The sequence below is a fragment of the Ictalurus furcatus genome, chromosome 9, assembly GCF_023375685.1.
Source record: "Ictalurus furcatus strain D&B chromosome 9, Billie_1.0, whole genome shotgun sequence".
Taxonomy (NCBI): Eukaryota; Metazoa; Chordata; class Actinopteri; order Siluriformes; family Ictaluridae; genus Ictalurus; species Ictalurus furcatus.
In genome coordinates, this window is record NC_071263.1 from 19,546,843 (window position 1) to 19,568,976 (window position 22,134).

The following is a 22,134-nucleotide window of genomic DNA, read 5'->3' on the forward strand; positions in this document are numbered from 1 at the left end:
TTTCCATCCTGTCTCTGACCCTCTGGCTGAAATGATCAGTTTTAGTACCCTTTACCTTTAAGACTTCAATGTAATCACCCACAGCTATGATTGGCTAATATCTTTGCCCATGAATTAATTATCAACACCCCTTGCCATAACACGTGCAGAACTGTTTTCAGCATCTGAGCACCAGTGGGCGGGCCCAGCGGTGCAATGATATAAAAGTAGGGTTCGATATCTTACTGTAGGGGCAATCATATGCAAATGTATTTGCTTGTGTGACGTCACAAATTCCGCCACATCCGAAAAAGCCTAGAGCTCTTTATGGAGCTTGGTCAATGCTATTTTTGTACTGAGGAGGACGTATTAAGCTATGAAACTTACAGGACGTTTTAATGGAACAATGACATGTTATATGCATAAAGATCAAGGAAAATTTGATTTCTCATGTCATGACCCCTTTAACAAATTAATGTAATATATTGTTGATTTGATACAGTTTCTGTAGGACAGGGAAACCCCACATAAGATGAAGCAATGTGTGTGAACACTGAAAACCCACATAAGATGAACAATGTGTGTGAACACTGAAATGCACTAATGTGTGGCAAAATGCATTGCTTTGTGTTACACTACTTAACTGCACAATATCCTTCAAGGTATACAATATACTATATATTGCCTTAAGTGAAAACATCATTTACATATCCATGTCTGCATCACAACCTTTTCCTATGCAGACAGAAGTCTATTTTGTTCTCCTTGGCAATGCATACCTTTTCCCAACAAAATAATCCTGGTTTAAATTAATACTTAAACATATTTCCACAGAACTGTGACTAAGTAAACATTTGAACGAAAGTCATTAATTCATTCATCAAAAATCCTATGTGTAACTGCGTAATCAAAATAAGATTACATTAAAACCAGTTTTACACAGTATTAACACACAGTATTATTGTGCAACATGCATTGAGAACAAAATCACAACGTTATAGAACATCTTTGCAGAATGAATGTACATAACTTTAAAACCACTGACAGGTGAAGTGAATAACATTGATTATCTGGTTACAGTGGCACCTGTCAAGGGGTGGGATATATTAGGCAGCAGTTGTCAAAGTTGATGTGTTGGGAGCAGGAAAAATGTGCGTAAAAAAAGCGTAAGGATCTGAGCGACTTTGACAAGGGCCAAATTGTGAGGGCTAGGCAACTGGGTCAGAGCGTCTCCAAAACGGCAGGTCTTCTGGGGTGTTCCTGGTATGCAGTGGTAGAAACTTATAAAAATGGTTCAAGGAAGGCCAACCGGTGAACTGGCATTACCTGGGGAAGAGATGGCACCAGGATGCAGTATGGGAAGAAGATGCTCTGGGCAGTTATCTACTGGGAAACCTTGAGTCCTGGCATTCATGTGGATGTTACTTTGACACACACCACCTACATAAACATTGTTGCAGACCAAGTACACCCTTCATGGCAACGGTATTCCCTAATGGCAGTGACCTCTTTCAGCAGGATAATGGGCCCTGCCACACTAAAAAAAAATGTTCAGGAATAGTTTTAGGAACATTAAGAAGAGTTCAAGGTGTTTCCCTAGATCTCAAGCCAATCGAGCATCTGTGGGATGTGCTGGACAAACAGATCCGATACATGGAGGCCCCAGCTCGCTAAGTCACTTACAGGACTTAAAGATCTGCTGCTCACATCTTGGACCCAGATACCACAGCATACCTTCAGGTTAACTTATCAATGTAGCATTAATCACAGCATTACAGCATTATAAAAATAACAAACATACATTGTAGGTAGTTTGTACATTTTTCTAATTTAAAAACTTGTATGGTATATTTCAGAATTTTTCAGAAACACTTATTCTGCACACAGTTATGTGTCCTTTAAGCTGCAAAAAGATCATAATCTCATTTGGCATTTGGTGTTTCAAAATGGTGTTTCAATTTAGATTTAAAAATTCAGACTATGTACTGACTATGTAATATCATAGATAAACATTCATGAGTTTTTCAAACTACATCTTCTAATTTCACATGTTACCTGTGAAAGGAGACAGTCAAATGTTCTTATTGTTATATCTGGTGGTGTACCTGTTTATATAACATAATTAAAACCAGCTACATTTTAGTAAAAATACAGTCAGTCCTCAATTATGAACATGTTATGAATGTTTCTCATTTCCTTTATTAAAAATAGGTCTGATTATAGCTATGACATAAATCAAGGTATGCTGATATAAATATAACTTTCTATATACTATATGCATGCATAAAATTTCTGACTGATCTGAAATTAAGTATAGAAAAATGTATTCATGGTAAAGTAGTAACAACAGTGGAGAAGAAACTACATAATTCTCTTTTCTCTTATCATTTAGGTCACACATGTGTCAAAATAATTTTGGACTTCATTAGAATTCACCACTATCTGTGGCCAAGTGGAATAATCCTGTTTGGACAAAATGACAAAGAGAGATGGAGACAGATGGGGAAAATGGCATACTAAAAACAGCTTAACTCTTGTATGTGAATTTCAGAGATTAGGCAGTGAACCAAACAAACAATGTTATTTGAAGATTCCAAGCTGAATAAATTCTGTTTAGCCCAGGAGCGGGCATTCAGTCAGTTTTACTGGAGTATGCAGGTGCTTAGCATCGGTTCAGTGAATAGAAAGAGCAAATATGAACCCACCATTCATTCTGCAGTGTTTGCCTTCTCGTATGTCTGTCAGTGTAAAAAATTAATAATTGATTATCAATTTCATTCATTCATTCATTCATTCATTCATTCATTTATCTTCAACAATTGCTTTATCCTGATCAGGGTCCAAGAAGGTACGGAGCCAATCACAGTAACACAGCAGGAGAATTTACCATCAACATTCACCAGTCCATCACTGGGCACCATTCACACACTAATTTACACATGGGGCAATTCTACACAGCAAATCTGCCTACCTGCATGTTTGTAGACAATGGGAGAAAACCGGTATAAGCACAGGGAAAATATGCAAAACTCTACACAGTAATCTAAGCTTGGTATGGAACCCAGTACTCTGGAACTGTGAGACAGCAATGCTACCCACTTCACCAAATGCCACCTTGATGACAAACTAAACTTGACAAATGATAATCAATTCAAATCATTTCAAGAGATGGATTAGGGTTTTTGGTACTCAAGTTCTTTAAAGAGGACCTATTATGGTTTTTAAACGTGCCTAATTAGTTTTAAAGGTCTCATACAATAGCTTTTCCTTTTTTTTTTATAATTTACATTGCAGCATTATTTTTTTCCCCCAGTGTCAGAAACGACTCGTTCAAGGATCCATTCTTTCACTCTCCTCCTTTCAGAGAGCCTACTCTGCTCTGATTGGTCAGCTGTCCCAGTCTGTTGTGATTGGTCTACCGCTTACAGCGCGTGTCGGAAAAGAAACGCCCACTACCATATACGAGTTTACCATATCCGTAATAATGTCGGTTTTACCTTACCAATTTGAGATCGAGTCCGATAATCATGAATCGGAAGATCAGACCGAAGCACAATCGCAAGTACAACGAGAACAGGACATTTCTCAGTGGTAAGTTTACATGTAGTTTGGCAGTAACGTGAGTTAGCCAGTTATTAGAGGCTAACAGCTAACAGGCTAACAGCTGTGCACTGGCTGTATACATATGCAACACAAATCCACACATTTGGATCACTGGGTACAAAATATATACATAAATAATTAATCATACTTACAGGTTGTGATCCAGAGGCACAAGATGGTCCAAAAAATTGTTTCGCAAATCCGCCATTGACTTCGGCTAGATTGGAGAAGCAGTTGTCAGTGAAATGACGAACACAAACAAAGGTTGGAGTTGAACTGCTGTGGTATCTTTTTAAAATGAATTCTAACCACTGATGCTTTACATCCTCATCCTTTGGGATTCCATGCAGAGTGGTTTTGCTTTTGCAGGGCAGAAACAGTGTCTTCTAGACATGAACCTAACTCTTTCAGGACGCAACTGTAGTGTTTGAGGGCGGGTCAAAATACATATTGTTCACGAGCAGCCAGTGAAGACCACATGCAGGTTTATTGTTACCAAATTACTTGGTTATTACTGGAAGTCTAGCACACTACATGAAAGGTAATATCTTAAAAAGCAAAATAGGTGCACTTTAAGTTTTGCAGGACAACTATACGTAATTAAAATTAGTGTTAAACAAGAGCTACTAAGTTACTTCTGCTCAGAGTAATCATTAACATGACTTAAGATATTAGATTAGAGAGATATTTTGTCATTCTTGCCATATACATGTATACAGAAGAACAAAACATCATTCTCCAAGGACTTTGTGCAACATTGCAGAAAGTAACAACAGCAAAACACTGGACAACATGTAGTGCAAAATCAGAAACAGTAGCTGTGAAAAATGGGCAACAAAATGCAAGACAATAAATCGATGCTGTGCAAGAATCTTTACAGTGAGAACAATATAATAAATAGTGTACAAAAACAAAGTACTAAATACAACCTATCACACAACACGTCTGTTATAACCATTGAAACAGTGTGGAACAGTAATCAGGAGCATAGTATATGGGGTGGTGTTTGATAAGTAAACCATAGCTAACAACACAGAAATCAGTTTCAGGAATAAAAATAACTTGTGCTGTACCTGTATGCCAGGAAATTCTGCTGAATTTGGACAGTGCATAGTGACATTCCTGAGCATATGCAATACTGTGCAAAAGACTTGGCACATGTAAATCAAAGATACCTTCAAAAATCATGAAAGTAAACGTTTCTCCATATATCTACTATGAAGAGCAGTATACTGTAATAAACTAAAATAAGTAAATATTTGGTGTGACAACCATTTGCCTCTAAAACATGCATCAGTCTCAGGTATACTTTGATCAGTTTTAAGGAAATGTGTAAAGTATGTGTTAATTTCTTTACTGACATACTGACATTTCTCTGTAAATTTTTGTTGGAAAAATAACATTTTTTACTGACGCGATAATGAAGAAGTCATCAAATAAATGTCTATAAACATCTAAGACAAAATTGTATTAAGAAAATAGCATGACTTTTGCACAGTACTGTGTCTATGAATACATGCACGCAGGCACGCACACACCCACACACACATACACAGACACAGTGCAAAAGTCATTCTATTTTCTTAGTACAATTTTTAATACACCTGTTAATTCTGAGGAAGGTAGGTGGAAGACACTGCAGTAGATCTGTAACCTCAGCTTCACCAAGTATATCTAGAAAAAAACTAGAAAAAGACTAAAATGAAAATAAAACATAACTGATAAAACAAAATACAGACATGCAACTCATTTTGCATTCAAGTAAATTAAATTTTATCAATCCTTCACAGAATCTGTAGTAAGTAATAAATACATTCACATTTTATGAACACTATAAACAAAGGTAATAACATCAAACATACAACATCGGCATAAAAGCATAAAAGTATAAAAGTACATCAGAACACACAAAGACAGAGAAAACACAAAAATTTTAACTTTATATGCACAGGCAGATGGGAGGATACTGAGTGGCCAGTGATCAGGATTCAGGCATAATGCTGGTGGCATGCTGCTCAGGACATGGGAGTTCTATTTTAAGACTTCTTTTCATACAGTTAGCCTATGCTCTCTCTTGGCTGTGTCTTGCACTCTTAAAGGTTCCTCTGGTTGTTCCTCTGGGAGAACTCTTAAAGATTCTGTGTAAAGCTATACAACAGAGTTTCCCTGTCAGAAAGGATAAACCTTTTAGAAAGCAAAGAATCCTCAACAATCCTAACACTTTTTTCTTTTTCACATTTAGCACCATCTACAGTTATAGGCGGATATTGTCTAAATTAGATTTTTTTTTTTTTTTTTTTGCCAAAGTATTAATTATGAAGTATCAGTTTAACTAATCTATAGACATCATATTAGATAAGCAGCCATTTTACGCTTCTCTGCATATTTATTCATTATCTTCAGTAACAGGTTCATTCTGGTTTGGGTAATGATGGAATTGGAGCCTATCATGAGAACACTGGACCCCAGGCAAGAATACACCTTAAATGGGAAGCCATTCCATCACAGGGTGCTTATCTACACAGATGCATTCATTCTCCCATTTCTGGAATGTTTTTTTAACAAGGATTGCTGGTCCTTTGGAATTTAAATTCATAAGAATACGCTATGCATTAAATAGACAAAAATGTATGTTTTTAACATAATGAATATGGGATTGTATGAATTGTTAAATCAAATCTGGCTTGCTTAACATGAATAAAACAGCAAGAGAAATTTTGGATTTAAACTTAAGAATTTTAGTGAGACATCTATAAACTTAAGCCCTACAGTATCATCTTTTTACTGCTTCTCACCTAAAACACCAGATAAGAACAATGTTTCAGAGCCAGTGCAGCATTTATTATATATATATATATATATATATATATATATATATATATATATAGATAGATAGATAGATAGATATATAGATATATAGATATATATATATATATATAGCTTCTGGTACTTTCTTCTGAACTACTAGACTTTTTATTTTACTGACTGACCTTGCACTGTTGAAATGAACATGGGTGTGTAGTTGTGTTGTATATTGCACAGTTTATGAAAATTCCATTTAATGAAAAGGTTGCTGTGATACTTCAGGAGTTCTACGTAGATTTTTTTTTTTTTTTTTTAGTTTTTTTTTTTTTTTTCACTCAGTCTGTAATATATAATTACAGGTATTATAGTTGGCTTATCCACAATGGATGAGAATGGCAAACATTTGCTGTTGAGTTTCATAAAACCATATGTCACATCAAAAAAAAAAAAATACAAATCTGCTTGTTTATTCCATCTGATGAGCAATTAGAGTTTCAAAGCTTCTTCTCTGTAGTTCAGTTCTCATTCACAGCTTAGTTCAGTAAGCTGCTTCTTGTAATTAAGCATGTAACTATCAAAACGCAAATACAAACTTCTATTCATATCTGTACTTAAAACATCCTCTCCCAGAGCCATTATGCAGATGTCCACAACACACAATTTAGGCTAATTCCACAGATGTTTTCCATTTAAATGATATTCTGGATGTTTTAATCAGCAGCTGAGACTATTTCGCAGCAAACTGTATATCTAAATAATGTATGTATGTGTGTGTATTTATAGAAGATGCTTCTCTTATTCCATCAGATAAGTAATTAGAGCTAGAATGTGCTGTAACTTAATTTGTTTTAGTGGAAAATCTTTTTACAATGTGTTCAACAGTACAGCCAGGTCCTTCAGAAGCATATTACAGTTTGGGCGATGACTTTCTCTTGCAGAGTTAACAGACTGAAATGGTTTCTCTGAGAGTCAAGCACCTCTCATAAATTTCACACGGAGTGCACACATTTCTACTGCCCTCAACCTCTATTCAAGCGTTGCAATAAATCCTGTGATCTAAACTAGAGCGATGCGGACACCCATGACAAATCCTGACTCTAACATATAGAAAAAAGAAAAAGCAGGGACGAGGATCAAGCAAATCTGATTAACAAGTTGGGCTGGATGTTACACTGCTTTTTAAATCCTTTTGGATGATGGCATTTGGGTGAAATTGGTTATATCACTGAAATGTAAAAAGTTATGGGGGTTTTTTTTGTTGTTGTTGTAGGTGTTATGTAAACACAAATAAGAACCATTCCTTAAATCATATCACTTAAATGATATTACATTATATCAGCTTGACCTATAAGTTACTACTAAAAATGTGACAGATGCTGGCATTTGCACATGTGGAACTCACAGCCATTCATTATTGTGGATAACAATTTACAGTAAATGTACAGTATTGTAGCTGAATGTTAAAGTCTGAATGGACATACTGTACTGTTTGGTGTGTTCATGCATGATGTTAATGGTAAATACATCTGAATTGTTGCGATTTGATGAGTTCTGTGTTTAACATGGATAGCTGGGACTTTTAGAAGCAAGATTTATAACCATGACCATTTTGTCATATTGGATAATAACTCAAAATTAATATTAGAAAGCTATTTGTTAAATGTTTTGCTGTAAAACTATCAGATTTACTGGTGTGATTTATTTTTGCTGTCTACAAAATCTACATGTACTACAAAAGAAGCTTTGGCTAATTCAATGAAATTAATAATTGCTGTCTTGCTGCAAACAGATGCCAATAATATGTGCACTTGCTACAGAAAATATAGACCGAAAATATTTTAACCGGATTCCTTTTAAAAGGATAGGTGGACATGCTAGTCCATGTTATTTAATTCATTTCAGTGAGTATAAATTTAAAGACTGAAAGTCATTAAAATATTAGGTCAGGGAGGGGGCAAGGATCAAGCAAACCTGTTGTAGATTAAGAGCCATTAAAAGTCCAGTGCCAGTATTAAGTTTCAGCCACATTGCAGATAATTTAATACAAATCATATTTTGTACATTTACATTGTTTCTTAAATAATGGTATATTTACTAAAAGACAGTGGAGCTCATCCAGCAGTGCATCACACACTTTCCTTTAAGATTAAGAGACTCTTCAGGAACATCTGTGTGGATATCTTATATGCCCTCAACACAGAAATGGAAAGGCTTTCACTGATGATGACAGCTACAGCAGTGAAAGAGGATCTGGCAGCCCCATCACATGAGCACATCTGCCTTGGTCTAAGACGGATCCATTAAAACTGAAACAAGTGACCTTGACTAAATTGCACTCTTCTACTGTGAGGGAAGGAAGAGGCTTTTAGAAATGTGTATGAAAATTGCTTGCATCTTCAGAGGGAAGCTCCTTTAATAAGAGTGAGATTTGGACATTGGTTGATTATAGGCAGTTATTAATATTTGCACAGGACTGTGGCACAACAAGACAATTAACAAGAGTTGTTTCTTAGTTTTTGCTGTTAAATCTTAAACCTTCAATCTCCTACACATCCCAACTGGTCTTAGATAAGATTTAAACCTGGTTAATTAAAATTTATTTTTTAACAACAGGCATTTTCACAAAGTAACTTTACAAAATGTAGATGTAGCTTTATATCCCTAGCAAACTAGACGTGACAGTAGCATTGAAAATTCCTTGGAAGAAATCTTGAGATGTATCAGACTCAAACGCGAACCCATCCTCTTCTGGGTGACACCAGATAATGGTATTAAAAATCATTACTTTTGGACAACTGTATATTGTAAAGTCAAACAGTACTAAGTGGGTTGAAATGATGTTTAGTATGAGAATATTGTGAATTAGAGACCCTCGATGAGCACAGGATAGTCTTCATGATTACTGATCTTAGAAGGTACACAGTACAGTATCCAGGTGAGATTATCAACTTAAACATGGGTGGGTATAAACTATTTTGGGGCCATCTACAACACTAGAAGGGTAGCACATCAGGATAAATATGATGCACATAGTGATGGGAGTGAAAATAGTCAGAGGGACATGCTTGATAATAAAATAAAATATCAAGTTTCCACAAATATCACCATGATTATTAACATTATTCATAAATTGCATTTCAGCTGCAGATCATTTTTTAGTTTTAGTTAATAGTTTAAAACCGACTTGTGCTTCACTCAGCTTCAGTGAAAATTAAAAGGTATCGAATTCACTTCAAAATCGATATTTTATGTGAGCAATAAATGTAATGGTGATGGTAAATGGTCTTTTTTTTTAACCTTAGCGGTTCTACAAAGTGCTTTACACTGGTTCTCATTCACCCATTCACACACACACTCACACACCAATGGTAGCAGAGCTGCCATGCAAGGCGCTAGCTTGCCATCGGGAGGAACTTGGGGTTCAAGGACACTTCTGTTTGTGGAGTCATGTGGGCCCGGAATCAAATGCCAACCCTACGATTAGTGGACAACCCGCTCTACCACCTGAGCCACCACCGTGTATTAAATGTATATATAAACAAATGAAATAGAAAATCCATGTGAACAGGTTTAAGCAGCATCACTCTTTTTGAGAAAAAAAAAAGTTAGCTCTTCGGTGTAGTTTCTCTATGTATTTACTGTATATGTAGTGTAGTGATGAGTGTTCTGCCAAGTACAGCCCTTAATTCTCCAAGGACCTTTGTAGAAACCTTGAGTTCTTTTTATTGAGGGTTTTTTCTCCCTCAACATTTTTAGTGCATTGCAAACAGTACTGAAACATATAGATGGGTGGCCAATTAAAGAATAAAAAAGTGTCTTAATAGAGTGTCAGGCCACAAGCTGCTGCCAGAGCAGCTTCAACCTTTTAATTTACAGTGACTCTTCATACTAAGGGACAAGCAGACCTAAAACCATGACAGCAAAATGTCCACCACAGCATAACAGTGTTTTTTCCTTTCATTTGGCACCTGTTTATATGCATGATGGCATTAGTTTTAGTGGGTTTTTTTTATTATCATTCAGCTACAGAAATAATTGTAGCTGTTCAGCATCTTAATAGGTATTGCATTAGGTAATGTTTAGTGGATTTCACTTCAAAACTGATAATGTTGAGAAAAAAATGACAGGATCCCACTGTACAAAAGAGCTGATTGCAACCATGAGGAGATAAACAAAGTATGATGCACCAAAGGACATCTGTTTACTCCACACAATCACATTTGTTGAATTAAAAAAAAAAGTAAGAAAGAAATCGCTACAGGAGGGCTGATTTCTCAGCACATATACTCCTGAGCTAAAGTTTCTCTACAAAGGAAAATCAATGGAGGGTAACTGTCTACTTGTACAAGCTCTGCTGTTTTCTTCTCTTAGAACTCAATCATAGCCTAATCTACTCCTGAAAACACAGCAAATCTAAGTCCATAGCCTGCAGAATACCTTAATTAAACAATTACAGAGCTAAGAAAGAATGTACTTGCCTTGCAACACAGTGCTCAAGGTCATTCCACCGAATGTGTGCCATTTGCTTGAGGTAACTCTTCCAAAATAAACTTCTTTTTTCATCACTGAATCTAATAATACACATGTTTAACTATTCAAAATGTGTATTAGTCCATCTCGGGTAACTTTATTTAATTTTTTACAAGGTTTCTAAGCAGAAGATGGTTGCATTTTTCTTAGTCCTGTTACCAAAACTATCAGAAAGACACTGGGCAAAAATGGCATCCATGGAAGAGTGGTGAGGTGAAAACCACTGCTAACCCAGAACATTAAAGCTCATCTGAATTTTGCCAAAACGCACCTCAATGATCCTCAAAGCTTTTGAGAGAATATTCTGTGGATTGATGAGTCAAAAGTGGAAGACAGGGGTCCCATTACATTTGGCGTAAACCAAACGCAGAATTCCACAAAAAGAACATAATACCTACATTCAAGCATGGTGGTGGGAGTGTGATGGTGTGGGGATGCTTTGCTGCTTCAGGGCCTGAGCAACTTGTAATAATTGAGGGAAACATGAATTCTGCTCTCTACCAGAAAATCCTAAGGGAGAATGTCTGGTCTTCAGTCTGTAAGTTGAAACTCAAGCGTAACTGGATTATGCAGCAAGACAATGATCCAAAGCATAGGAAGAAGTCCTAGTCCTACAAGTAACTGAAAGACTGATCTCCAGTTACTGGAATTGTCTGGTTGCCATTATGGCTGCTAAAGGTGATACAACCAGAGTTTAAGTGGGCAGTTAGTTTTTCACATAGATGATAGGTGTTGCAGCACTTTTTTGCTTCAATAAAAAAATTAATTGAAAAAAAAAAACATTATTGTGTGTTTACTCAGGTTGCCTTTCTTTTATGTTAATTTCATTTGAAGATCTAAAACCATTTCATATGAGATACAGAAAAACAGAAGAAATCAGAATGGGGCAAATACATAAGCCATTTTCATCCTTTTAAAGGAGACCCAAACCTCAAGTTTATACATTTATTATCATTATGTAATTTATTAACAATTGGATAAATGATGGACCAAGCATAATTGAAAAAATAAAAAACAGTGGTTTAACTTTATTTTTTAGGGGAAAAAAAAATTTTAGTAACAGGAATGAACATTGTTTAACGGGAATGTGTGTCCACATGTGTGCGTGCATGTATGTGAATGTTCATGCACGTCTGTTTTTTTTGTGTGTTAGTGTGCATAGCTGTGCATGCATGGTGTGTGTTTTCTATACTGAAGGCATGTGCTATGTGCTTGAAGTTCTTCACAGCAAAGGAGGTGGAAAGAGAAAGAAGGAGAGAGAGGGGAAAGGAGGGAGAGAAAGAAAGTGGGAGCGAGAGAGAGGAAGGCAGACAAAGAGGGTGGTGGGTATGTCTTGCTATGGGTGGGTGTTTCTGACTCCCACATAGTATGGGTTATCTCCATCTTCTTCTACAAAAGGTAAGAAAGACAAAAAGTTGAAGATATTATGCATGTCCTCAGATCTCTGCATTGACCACCAGTACCCAAGATCAAGTTGAAAATGTTCTTGCTTGTCTACAAAACACTAAATGATTCAGTTGGGAAAAACTATATTCAATAGTGTTTTAGCTAGAATTGCATTAAAATCATGAAAACAAACTTGCCTGGCCTTTTCTAAGCAGCCTTATCTTTATATAAGTAACCGGAATGAAAGTAACAGAACTGAGTTTTTAGCATAGAATTAGGAAATACATGAAATATAGCCACATGGCGTACATGAAAATAGCATGAGACACTAGGCACATAGTGATTTACATAAAAATTATATTTTCAATATACAAATAACCTAAGAATGATTTAGGCAACAGGACTGTACGCTGAGATGACTGTATGACCTTCTCAGTCATAGTTACAATATCATCAAATATACAGAAAAGAAAATGAGAGAACTTACTTTTGGTCTTCCCATGACCTTCAGAAGATCCAGATGACACAACTTCCTGGTGAACATGTGACTTGTGAAGTGTTCCAAATTTTTCATAGGGGGAATGTGTTAGGGTAACAGGACTGAGTGAGAACCTGGGGAAATGACTAAAATTTGTATTTTAACTAAACTCTTGTGGATTTCTTCTGGGAAAACATTTATTTAAACCATAGATGAGATTTGGAGTCACACAACAATGCAATAATAATAATAATGTTTAAATGATAATTAATAATAAAGTGTATTTTTCAGTTCATTTTCATGCATATTTCTATATATAATGTCCTTGGGATGGAAATGGAACCCATTTTGGTGGAATGGCTCTCAAGTTTTTGCTGGGTGAAAGATTTTATGACTACACATAGTATATTCATATATTTCAGTGTATTTGTGTTTCTGTAGGGGCAAGTTATACTACTACTACTACTACTACTACTACTACTACTATCTTGACATTGATCTCAAGATATGACACTGTGAGTGAGGAGACTAACACAAACAACCTCCACAATAGATATCCTTCAAATAACAAATATATTAACAAAGATGTGTAATAAATATTACAGTCACCACATCAAAAACAAATTAAACAAACAGGCCATTGCTCCAGGGTTAAGCAAGCACCAAAACAGCAAACAAAACCCACCAATAGCTCTACACCAAAATCCTAACTTCCCTAAACAAAAGCAAAATAAATGTAAGAAAAATAAAATACAAGTTACTTCCATTACTCCCTACCTGTTCCAAAACCAGGACAAAAACCTTCAGTCGACAAAATGTCACCTACCCTCTTCTAGCCAGGGTGACAAACACCCAAACAAGACAAAACTACCAAACTCTGCTCTCAAAAAATCTAACTAACAACTTTCACACCAATATACAAACAGGTCAGCCACATTGTATACAACACGAGGTCAAAGTTAGTTAGGATATCTCTCTAGGATATCTTCTTCTTTTATTTTAATGGCAGACTGGTGTCATCAGACATGCCGCCACCTACTGTTCAGTTTAATGCATTGTATTCCATGCCTTTCTCTTAATCCCTTTTTTTTTTTTACTCGTTTACCCCAAGTCTAGATCCATCAGGACCCAGGTGTCAACTGGCACTGCGGGTTCAGCTGTTCCAGCTTCCACACTGAGTCCCTCTGGATCCAGAATGATGCATTACAACACAAATCTCTTCTTTGATATATTTAAATTATATCACTCAAACCTGTACTATACATGTATTGTATTAAAACACTATATCCTAATCTATCTCTATTAACCTCTATTTCTAATAGATACTCCAACTCCCTCTCATTATGTACATTATTGTTTAAATATTGTATTATATACCTTCTACAATCAAATATGACATGCTCCACAGTTTCTTTTTCTCTACAATATTCTCATAAATCATTTCCTTGGATTCCTATTAAAGCCAACGAAGAGTTCAATCCTGTATGACCAAGCCTTCATGTAGTTATTATAACCTCTTTCTACCTGTTTTTTTTTTAATTATTTTATATAAATGTCTTCCCTTCTTGTCCTTATTCCATATTTCTTGCCACTCTTTCTTAATATTTTTCTTAATAATAGATTTTATTTCCCCCTTACCTAGTAGTACTCTAATATCCTCTTCATTTCTTTTTAAAGCCTTCCTCTAACTCATCAGGAGCTTCATTTCCATTCATTTCCCTTTATGTGCTGGTACCCAACAGAATCCGATTGTCCCTCCTTTCCTTTGAATACGATACAAGAGCATGAATATTTCCTTTATCAAATAAATATCAATGGTATCAAATATAAATATCATTTATCAAAGGTCTGGATGATCTTCAGGTAGCTAATGATGTTAATACTGATGCTGAATCAGAACATATAACTACTTTGTCAGGTCTTATTTCCTCTACCCATGTTAAACCTATTATGATGGCAGTTATCTCTACAGAATATATAGATAAATTAGCTATTAAACTTTTTGACATTTCTACACTTAATGCTGGACTATACACTCCTATTCCTGTAATTCCTGTGGTTGTATCTTTTGATTCATCTGTATATATTTGTAGACTTTCATAAAATTTTCCCTGAACATCTGCTTTTACATTAGATGTCATCATGCCCATTTCCTCCCAATCCCTTATTTTTTTCTAATATCTCAAGATCAATTTCAACCTCAGGAAAAGTCCATGCCAGGCCCTCTCCCCATACAGGTGACATATTACACTCAATCTCTGCAATCTGCTATTTTTCTGTTAAGGGAATTATGCTCCATACAAATCCCCTTTCTTTTTTGTTTACATATTCCCAGCAGTTATTTAATACATCATTAGCAATGTGATTTCCAACGTAACTCTTCATATATTTCCAGTATATCAGTGATCATTTTACTCTACGCAAATTATTGTCATCTCTACTTCCACAAGCCTTTACTGCTTCTGCATAAGTTACTTTATTTTCGACTTTGTATTTTTGAACTTCTCTTGCTTTTATCTGCACTTCACATCCTCCATATGCTGCACAATGAGGCCCTCCACAGTTACAACATTTGAGCACAATATTTCCTGGACATTTATCATATTCATGTTCATCTCCACACTTTGGCCATTTTCCCCCAACAGACTACAGCTACATGCCCTATACGCTGACATTTGAAACATCTTAATGGTTTTGGGACATATTCTCGTACTGGATAACTTATATATCCCATTTGAACTTTTTCTGGGAGACTTCCTTCAAAGATCAATAGAATAGACATGCTTTCAAGTCTCTGTCCCTCTTTTTTTTAAATAATTTTTTTGCATTTATTTATTTTCCTCCTCATAATTTCTGTAACTTCTTCTATTGATGTCCAATCTTCCAATATCTCGAGCTGATATCTTCTCCCTATTTAAATTTTAAGCCTTAACCATTTATTTCATTGTGCAACATGTTTAACAGTTATCAGTACTCTTCCCCATCCCACACACTGAGCCATACTCACAGCACCAACTGTTTTATTTATGGCCTTTGTCAGTCATATTGGATTCATGTGTTTTCCTGATAATTTTTCAAAAGTTATCATCACTTTACACACAGGCCTATTCAGTTCTTCAGTTGATGTATTTCCATCTCCAATACTATTCGGGTTTCCCCTTTTCTTTGTCTTTTTCTTTTTACTCACTAATTGAGCCTATCTTAACTATCTTCCAAATCCTTTGTAGATCCTGAATTTTTCCATTTTGGAATGTTTTTCCTTTGATATACTTCCGAAAATTGAGTATTTTCATCCATTATTGACCCATCCGAGTCTTCTTCCATAATTCGTTTATCCAGATATTTCTGATGTTCAAACAACCCACCCAGCTAGTGATTCGTTATCTATCAGAATGTTTACTGAACACACACTTCCTCTTCCAGCAGTGCAGCTCTACACACCAGCCTGCCCCCACCCGAAACCCTTCAGCAATAAAAAAAATAATAATAATTGAAAGCTTAAGGGTTCTTCACTTTGCTATGAAGATTCTATGCGGAACCCTACAACAAAGTATGTTCTTTTCAGAAAGGGTCCCAAGTAGATCCCCTTTTTGGAGCTAAGAACATTTAATTATCCAATAAACCTTTAAAGAGCACTTGAAGTGGGGCCTTAGAGGGGCAAATGAAGAATTCTTAAGGGTTGTAGGTATTTTTTCTTTGTTTGTTTTTTAAAGAAACATATCATTTAATAATGATAGAGATACATGTGCACCCAAGTGTATGTGTATTAATTGTTACTCAAGAGTTCTTTGGATAACTAACCCCTAGCTTCCAAAAGGGGTTCACCATGGAACCTCCTACAGTATAGTAGAGATACAAAATTCTCCCAGATTACAAGTGTTCAAGCTAATGGTTTGCAAAGTAACCTGCTGCTGTCATCTAGTGTTGGAAAATTTTAGCTTTGTTTCACTGGTAATATTGACACATGCATGTTATTGGAAAATGAATAGTTCAAAATTAATGTTAAATGAGGCTATATTTGAGAGTGTCACTTAAATCTATTCAATCAAAATCAAGATATGGCCTTAATTTACATCCTTTGGAATTCTTTTATATTATGATTTATGATCAACATGAAGCTGAACTGGAATCGCATACAGTAAATAGTTTCTGATGAAGTATGAGGTAATCTTATGTCTTATACTGTTTTGTCCAATTATCTGAACATCCCATCATCAAAGTATTCATCTTGTTGCACAACAAATTGATATATTTTTATATTTAGATGAAAGTGCATTATTCTCCATGTTTATGCTGTCCATGTTGGGGTGTACATCAGTGTTGAGTGGTTACTGGACTGAGGGATGAGGCAGGCTGACCTTCTCCAAATGACCTCTCCAAACAAATCCTGACAGCCTTTTAGGGACCCCTTGCCATTGCTCCTGATAAATAAATGTGATCTGCTACTAAATCACTATGATTAAATTACACTACCTGCATTAGGATTTTGAGTGATAAGAAAGCACAGAATCAATATCTAACCCATGTACATTTATATTTTTTACTACCATGGAGGCAGATTTGAAACAATAGCTAATGCAGTTTTGTACAACAAATATAGAAAAATTTATTAATCTTTCAGGTAAAAGAATCCTACCATCCACATTCAGCAAATGAATTACGTTGGGCAACTCATTAGGTTACATTGGGTGAATGACTATAAAAGGGATAAAGAAGAAGAAGCCTGTGTTAGTACATGTAAGTGCTGTGCTTGTGCATGTAAGATTTTCTTGGGTGTTTTGGCCACAGTCTTTCGGTTTTATGCTCCAGCACAAGCAATACACTAGCACTGTGCACACTCTCATTAACAACATCTGCCAAAAGTGAGCCACAAATGTGTTTTCTCTGTTTTGTCGGTCTGCTATAAATGAATCATTCAGATGGTGCAGACAGGGTTTTGGATGCAAATGCAAGGTTTTATTGAACAAAGCAGACAAATCCAAAATGGCAAACCAAAATAAAATTCAATAGACAGGCAATGTATCATGCACTGATGTTATGCTGGATACCAGAGCATAGAAGAGTGTGTCAAGAAAATAGGGCACTTTCAGGTCAAGCTCTGTATCAGTGCTTGGGTTGATTTCCAGTATAGTAATTTCATCACAGAGGATGACTTGCAGCCATGTTTATGGAGTCCTTTGAGAATGGATCCAGTTTTGGTGAGTTGTTTCAAGTAGTCCATAACAATCAATGTCCATACCAATCATAAAGCCCCATTCACTGACCATTTAAAGAAATACTGACACTATTCTTCCCTATATTCTCATTTTACAGGCTTACAGCAATGGCTATGATACAACATAGATGCACTATCAACATACAGAAAGATCTCTGCCAACATATTACTTGAAGTTCATGTCTAGGCTTTGATAAAAATTTAACACAGCTTCAACAGTTCAAAAATTTGACATGGCGTCATCAGCCGTTTAATTTAGATGACACACACAGTGCTATCACATAAAATTTCACAGGTGTAGATATATTTTTTGGCCATTAGAGGCCACTAGTGCACATATGAAGCCGAGAAAACATTCTCAACATAGTTGGAAACGCTACATGAAGCTTAAAAAGAGATCAAAATATCAACATTGATATTTATTATGAATAAATAGATGTTATGGTAGATTTTAGCCTCATCGAAAATAACATGAAAATATCGTTTGTAACTAGCTTAAATATTATACTGGCACGTTATTATATACACAAATTGTTTGAATATTTGAACATTGGAAAGGGATGTAAAGGAGTATGACTATTTCAAAATGTAAAAGAAATTGGCAGATGCAAGGACTATCATTATTTTCTTGGTTTAAACCTGTTTTTCCCATTTAAATTTTATTTTTAACATGTATCTCTGCCATTGCTTTTATTTTTAAGTTACTCTTTGCATTCTTTTTTTATGTTAAGACAGAGTCAACAGACTGCGTGTGCACAAAAGGCACAGACCCTTGGCAAAGATTTGTTTTGATGTAAACAGCATGACTATGGAGTTATATTTGTGCCATAACTATACAAATAAATGTACCATCTTGCAAACCTACACAATCTGGTTTGCAAAGGAAAACTCGAATCTCAAACAAACAGAAAGCGATTTTCTCACAAATGCGGCACCTTGATTTTCTCACAAATGCAGCTAAGCAACTTCCTCTTCCAAACCAACAGATGGCGCTATCGGTCAATTTACACTACTCTCCCGGGAGAAGCATTACACCATGCTTTACATTACACCAGTGGTTCCCAAACTTTTCCAGGGCAAGGCCCCCCAAATGGCATTAACATTTGACCAAGGCCCCCCTTTTGCAAGATGTCTTTAAAACACATTAAAAATACAGACTTCTGGATATGTCCCCCTTTTTTTATTATTATTAATTACATCTTGCATCTTTACATTACATTAGATTAGGAATTGATTGTGTGTGTGTGTGTGTGTGTGTGTGTGTGTGTGTGGTGGTCTGAGAGTGAGAAAGAGAAAATCATGTATTTATTTATTTTTCACACCAAATTGTTGAGGCCCCCACTTTGGAAACCATTGCATTACACCACAATAGAGTGCAGTAAAACAAAAAAAAGTTTTTTATTGAAATTTGTATGCAAAGAAATAACAATAGTGCTTAGATACAGCTTTCAATCATACACATACAATACATATAATCCCAAGCAATTGTGTACTTATAAACAGTAACAGTACTGCCAAGAACAAGAAGAAAAAAAGGAAAAGAGATGTATATACATATTTATTTCAATATATTATATTGAAAAAATAAATAAACAAACAAACAAATAAATAAATAATAGATTTAAAAAACACTTATTACTCACGGCACATGAAAGATCTCATCATAGTAGAATTAATTTTTTTATCATGTAACCTCAATTTAATTAAAATTAATTTAATTAAATACTTCATTTCAGGTCAAAAATTCTACAAACAAAGTAGAAATTTTTAAAGAAACTTTTGAATGTGAATTTAAAATTTACCCACAAGAATAAAGAACTTCACCGTAGCTTCTAGCACCTTGCTTTTATTTTCAAAATAACAAATAACTTCCTTTATGCATAAATCATAACTTAAATTAACTTTATAGAAACCATAATTACTTAATTCGCTCCAAAAAAAATTAAGACACTTTTCATGAAAAGAACAAATGACTCAGGTTTCACTCTCACCATTACAAAAGGTACATGTATCAGTTACATCACAATATCTTGATATCTTCCAAATCAAGCTGACACATTTGTGAGAAAATCACTTTCTGTTTATTTGAGAGTCGAGTTTTCCTTTGCAAAGCAGATTGTGTTTGTTTGCGAAATGGTAGGCTATATTTATTTGTTTAGTTCGACCCTCTGTTCTCGAGTGTAGAACAGATAGCCAATGAACCACATCAAAATTGATGACTGCCTGACTTGTTGACAGTTGACCACTCCCTTACACCCTAAATACAAAAATTGTTTAAAAATAATAAATAAATAAATAAATAAATACTTCAAAAAGATCATTCAGCCTCTTAAAACTGTGATTTTGCAAAAATGCAGTGTTGCAAATAGTTTAATACAAATTTATGGTATTAAGTGCACAGTTTGGGTTGCAGGAAGATATAAACCTATTGCTCACTGCAGGAGATAGATGGGACTGTGCACTGTCTTATGTTATTCCTTAGCATGCAATTCTCTACTCTTGTATGATGACAAATGGTACTCCAGGGCAGTTGTGCTGGACAGACTAAGCACTCAGCCTGCTGTGTTTGCTGCTTTTATGCCCAGAGGGTATCCGAAGAGGGAGCGAGTCTCTCCCTCATTCATATCATAAACTCAAACATTCATTGTATATACAATGAATACATTGTTACATATATTATATATATATATGTAATATGTATATATGTATATATGTTATATATTATATAGTAATACACCTTACATATATTTCAAAGTCTTCAAAGGAGGCACACTGATGTCTTTCCACTTAGCCTTAGTAATGAGAGATGACAGAGGAACATGCCATGGTCTGCCTGATGCTCTGACCACTGACCTTTCTCCCTGAGGGGAGTGTCATAAGACCAGCTTTTCATGTGCTCTCGAGGAGAACTCATACGGAAGAAGGTAGTACTGAGTCCTACTGCACTAGAGTGAACAATTTGAGCTGTGGCTTCTTGACTCAACTGAAGCCCAGTCCAGTACTTGCTGTACTGTAATTGTAAATTTAATATGGAGGTAGACAGTTTGTTTTGGATTACCCTGCAGCTTTTGCACTCTTATGAGGAATTTACATTATCAATGGGCAGAATTCATTCATATTCTCATTGCAGAAACCTCACAAGGGCAAGGACAGATCAGTCATCTCCAAGAATCACATTCTGCTGCATGATTTGGACATTTTTCATTACAGGTCAATTATATGTTGTAAACAATTACACTGAATGTACATCAAAGCAAGTCAAAGTACTTCACAGAAAGGAAACTGTACTCACATACAAACAACTGTTCTGAAGAAGCTATTAACATCTCTCTGAGCCATTCATGGCTAAGTATACATAATTCAATACAATAAATAATGTCTTAATGGTTAGTACAATGTTTATTTTTGCTTTTCTATTAAATAATGAACAACTTGAAACTATACACAAAGCTCAAAGACATCACAAAGTATGTGTGATGAGAGTGAGTAACAGAATGTACTATAGAGCAAAGTGAAAGAAAGATTAAAAAGAAAAAGACACAGCAGACATTCTGTGTGTTAGTTATTGAAGATTATTATCCACTGTCATCCCTAAATCTGCACAGATTCACTGAAAACATGCAATTATCCAATCACCCAATCATGCAGTAGCAGTAAAATGCATAAAATCATGCAGATACAGGTCAAAAACTTCAGTTAATGTTTACATCAAACATCAGAACAGTGTAAAATGTGATCTCAGTGACTTTTACAGAGGCATGATTGTTGGTGCCAGACAGGCTGGTTGAGTATTTCAAAAACTACCAATCTGTGATTTTCACACAGCCACTTCTAGAGTTTACACAGAAGAGTGTGAAAACCAAAAAAGATTCAGGGACTGGCAATTCTGCAGGCAGAAATGCCTTGTACATGAGAGAGCTCAGAGGAGAGTATCCAGACTGTTTTGAACTGACAGGAAGGCTACAGTAACTCAAACATCCACTCTTTACAACCATGGTGTGCAGAAAAGCTTCAAAGAATGCACATCAAACCTTGGGCCTTAAACCGTGTGTCAACAGTTCAGGCAGGTGATGGTGGTGTAATGTTGTGCAATTTATTTATTTTTTTTGCACACATTGGGCCCCTTAACACCAATCAG